Consider the following 5,000-nt stretch of genomic DNA (forward strand, 5'->3'; position numbering starts at 1 on the left):
TCTCCTTCCCTCTGTTTGTCTGTCTGTCTGTCTGTCTGTCTCTCTCTCTCTCTCTCTCTCTCTCTCTCTCTCTCTCTCTCTCCACATATCGCACATGAACCCAATTTGTCGTCAACGCCAGATGACTCCATTTAGCTCTATAAATACGACTTACACTCTATAACCTCCTCTAAGAGAGAGTCGTTTAGAGAGAATTTCTCCGACTTGTAATATTTCTAATCCTTACTGAGAGAGGCGAAATGACACAAATCTCCAGTTTTCTTTAGAGAACTGGAGAAATCTTCGTTTTCTCTCACAGAATTCTGAAAATCTTCCACTTCCCTCAGAAAATTCCGTAAATTTAAGTAATGGATATATATATTTTTAAAAAAAAAGAGGGGAGAGCGCTAGAAGTCGACTGGAAAGGAAAGTGTTTATGGAACTGAGGAAATTTAGGACATGCTGAGAGAGTTACTTTATTTCGGGTTTTAGCCGGATTTATCATGGATTTTTTTTTTTTTTTCGCTGTAGTGTTCATGTTGCTACAGTTTTGACGCTGAGGGCTTCCTGACGCTGTGTATATTGGGATTATGGCCATTCCTACACACACAGACAGACAGATACACACACACACACACACGCACAGACACACACACATACACACACACACACACACACACACACACACACACACACACACACACACACACACACACACACACACACACACACACACACGTGTCCATATATGTAGACTGACGTGTATTTTACAAGTGGTTGTAACGGGACATTTAATTTGATCTTACATCTGTTTTATACAACATATGTAACTTTAAGGAATATGAAGATTTTTAATACTGTGAGTATTCATTCAAATTGCGGATAATTTTGGATTTTCCAAAATTCAACCTGTGTAAATTTGAATAATACAGTAACTGTGTAATAAAATATAATGCTGACTTAACTTTTTCGAGAAATTTCGACGGGGGGGGGGGGTTAGGTATAGAACAGCTGCTGAGTAACCGGGGAGGGAGACGCCATATTGAATTTAATGTGCGAACACTGGACTTAATTGTGCAATGTAATCAGGCGTTCTCGGAGGCCAAATTGGGTGTTTTGGCCTGAATATGTAATAGGACCCCGTGTTAAGGTCCCCTGCTGAAGAATTGGGTCAGGAAATTTGCGGGACCTCAAGAATTATGTGTGGATGGCGTAAGATAAATGCGGATATCACTTACAGGGAAGTGCACCATTAGTCTTTGCATTTAGATATCTAACTGGCCAGTGTAGGGTCTAGGTGTTAGGCAGGTGTTGTGGTGTGATCCATCTACAGTAATTAAATGGTAAGTGGTAATACAAAGTTATCTTCTAATAACAATATTGTATCATATGCATTGTACTAATAGTTATATTTTTGTGTACCCAGCAAGTAAACCAAAATAGCATACAGTCCACATAACTTTAATTTCCAGACCTGACATTAATTTAATGTCAGGTCTAGCTTTCTGTGAGAGTGGTAGGGAGTGGGCATCGAAGGAATAACAGTTCAGTGACCTGCTGTTACCTAAGTCTCACATACCTAACCCAAATTACTTGCAGGTAATAATTCAGGTAGTGCTCTGTAAGCCTCCTGCAGGTGATTTATTCAAATAATAATAATAATAATAATAATTTTCACCCAAATAATATTAATATTAATACAGTTAATATTCTTAGTTAACTTGTCAGTATCGAATACCATTAAACTAATAACAATTCTTAATATCCATTACCAGATCAGGGCAGTGGGTGGCTGGGACGTGCCTAGCATGGGCTATTAGGCCTCCTGCAGTGTTCCTTCTTTCTCATGTTCTTGTATTTCTCGGGAATGTTTTGCAGATTCGTAACAAAGCACACTTTAATTCGAGAACCAAACATTCAAATCCATCCAGCGAAAATATTTCAAACGCCGTTTTGTCGTGTCATCTGACGTCTGTAGGAACGACAAATCAACCGGACGGTGATATCAACCTGTGATTTGTATTAGCTGGACCCAGTCTCTTCTGTCGGCAACATTTCTCCGCTTCACTTTTGACAGTATAAGAACATAAGAACATGAGAGAGGAGGAACACTGCAGCAGGCCTACTGGCCCATACCAGGCACGTCCTTCTTAAACCCAAAACTGATAGAAACCTTGACCCTTGGGGGTTTAGCGCTTCTTTTTTTGTTGATGACGATAATAATAATAATATTAATACGTAATAATAATAATAATAAAATAATAATAATAATAATAATAATAATAATAATAATAATAATAATAATAATAATAATAATAATAATAATAATAATAATAATAATAATCAAAACTAATCCAACTAATAAACACATTTGGTCAACTCACTGTCATTGCTACTTGAGTCTCCATACCGTTGCTTCAGCTTCACATTGTTCCAGGCTATGGAGCAGAACTCTTCTCCAGACTGAGGGACTGATCATCTCAGGTCTTCCAGGGTGATGGTCTGATTACACAGCTTCTTTACATCTCCACTACTTCTGCAGCCACTGTATATTCGTCTGAAGAAGCCTACTGTGTAGAAGCCTACTTTCTCGGATTAAAGATACCTGACTGTTGCATATATGTCTCATCATTTCCGAAAGACACATCCACCTCGCCAAGAGAACAAAAAAAAATTGTAAACACCAGCTATCCTTTCAAGGTACTATCCTCCTCTCGTATAATATGGCTAGGCAACATTTCCAGTATTCTCGAGAATAAGGTGATCAATATCCACAAACATGTTAACGGTTTTAAAAATACTTTTCAAGAAGATGGACATTCCTATATCATCTTGGAATGGTTCAGCATGACAGTTACGTCTTTTCCCACATCATCTTGGAATGGTTTACTGGGACAGTTACGTCTTATCCCATATCATCTTGGAATAGTTTCGTGGGACAGTTACGTCTTATCCCATATCATCTTGGAATGGTTTAGTGGGACAGTCTTACACAAGAAGGAGAATTTAATTCCAGAATTTTTCTTCGCAAAACTCGCAGGCGGACAAGTGGAGGTGGAGTCTGCCTGAAACATGGGAGTAATGCCTGGTGATCTGCAGGCAACTGCATCCCATCGCTCGGAGACTACAACGTGTTCGAGAGTAATATTCAGTGTCAGCTCCACGAGCCTCGGCTCGGTGTCAGCTGTAGGAGCCCAGGCTCGGTGTCAGATGTAGGAGCCTCGGATAGACGTCAGATGTAGAGCTTCGGCCCCGTGTCAGCTGTAGGAGCCTCGGATAGGTGTCATATGTAGGAGCCTCGGATCGGTGTTAGATGCAGGAGCTTCGGATCGGTGTCATATGTAGGAGCTTCGGAACAGTGTCAGCTGTAGGAGCCTCTGATCGGTGTCAGCTGTAGGAGCATCGGATTGGTGTCAGCTATAGGAGCTTCGGCTCGGTGTCAGCTGTAGGAGCCCAGGTCCGGTATCAGCTGTAGGAACTTCGGATAGGTGTCAAATGTAGGAGCCTCGGATAGGTGTCATATGTAGGAGCCTCGGATCGGTGTCAGCTGTAGGAGCCTCTGATTGGTGTCAGCTGTAGAAGCATCGGATTGGTGTCAGCTGTAGGAGCTTCGGCTCGGTGTCAGCTGTACGAGCCTCGGATAGGTATCATATGTAGGAGCCTCGGATCAGTGTTAGATGCAGGAGCTTCGGATCGGTGTCAGCTGTAGGAGCCCAGGCTCGGTGTCAGATGTAGGAGCCACGGATGGACGTCAGATGTAGAGCTTCGGCTCTGTGTCAGCTGTAGGAGCCTCGGATAGGTGTCATATGTAGGAGCCTCGGATCGGTGTTAGATGCAGGAGCTTCGGATCGGTGTCATATGTAGGAGCTTCGGCACAGTGTCAGCTGTAGGAGCCTCTGATCGGTGTCAGCTGTAGGAGCATCGGAATGGTGTTAGATGTAGGAGCCTCGGATCGGTGTCAGATGTAGGAGCCTCGGCTCGATGTCAGCTGTAGGAGCCTCGGCTCGATGTCAGCTGTAGTAGCCTCGGATCGGTGTCAGATGTAGGAGCCTCGGATCGGTGCCAGATGTAGGAGCCTCGGCTCGATGTCAGCTGTAGTAACCTCGGATCGGTGTCAGATGTAGGAGCCTCGGATCGATGTCAGCTGTAGGAGCCTCAGATCGGTGTCAGATTTAGGAGCATCGGATCGGTGTCAGGTGTAGGTGCCTCGGATCGGTGTTAGCTGCAGGAGCCTCGGATCGGTGTCAGATGTAGGAGCATCGGATTGATGTCAGATGTAGGAGCCTCAGATTGGTGTCAGTCATATATATATATATATATATATATATATATATATATATATATATATATATATATATATATATATATATATATATATATATATATATATATATATGTATATATGAGGGTATCAAATGATTTAGATAAAGAAAAATTGGATATCAAATTGGGGAGGAGGAGTATGGAAGAAGTGAATGTTTTCAGATACTTGGGAGTTGACGTGTCGGCGGATGGATTTATGAAGGATGAGGTTAATCATAGAATTGATGAGGGAAAAAAGGTGAGTGGTGCGTTGAGGTATATGTGGAGTCAAAAAACGTTATCTATGGAGGCAAAGAAGGGAATGTATGAAAGTATAGTAGTACCAACACTCTTATATGGATGTGAAGCTTGGGTGGTAAATGCAGCAGCGAGGAGACGGTTGGAGGCAGTGGAGATGTCCTGTCTAAGGGCAATGTGTGGTGTAAATATTATGCAGAAAATTCGGAGTGTGGAAATTAGGAGGTGTGGAGTAAATAAAAGCATTAGTCAGAGGGCTGAAGAGGGGTTGTTGAGGTGGTTTGGTCATTTAGAGAGAATGGATCAAAGTAGAATGACATGGAAAGCATATAAATCTAAAGGGGAAGGAAAGAGGGGTAGGGGTCGTCCTCGAAAGGGTTGGAAAGAGGGGGTAAAGGAGGTTTTGTGGGTGAGGGACTTGGACTTCCAGCAAGCGTGCATGAGCGTGTTAGATAGGAGTG

This window comes from Cherax quadricarinatus, chromosome 8 (genome assembly GCF_038502225.1).
Source record: "Cherax quadricarinatus isolate ZL_2023a chromosome 8, ASM3850222v1, whole genome shotgun sequence".
NCBI lineage: Eukaryota > Metazoa > Arthropoda > Malacostraca > Decapoda > Parastacidae > Cherax > Cherax quadricarinatus.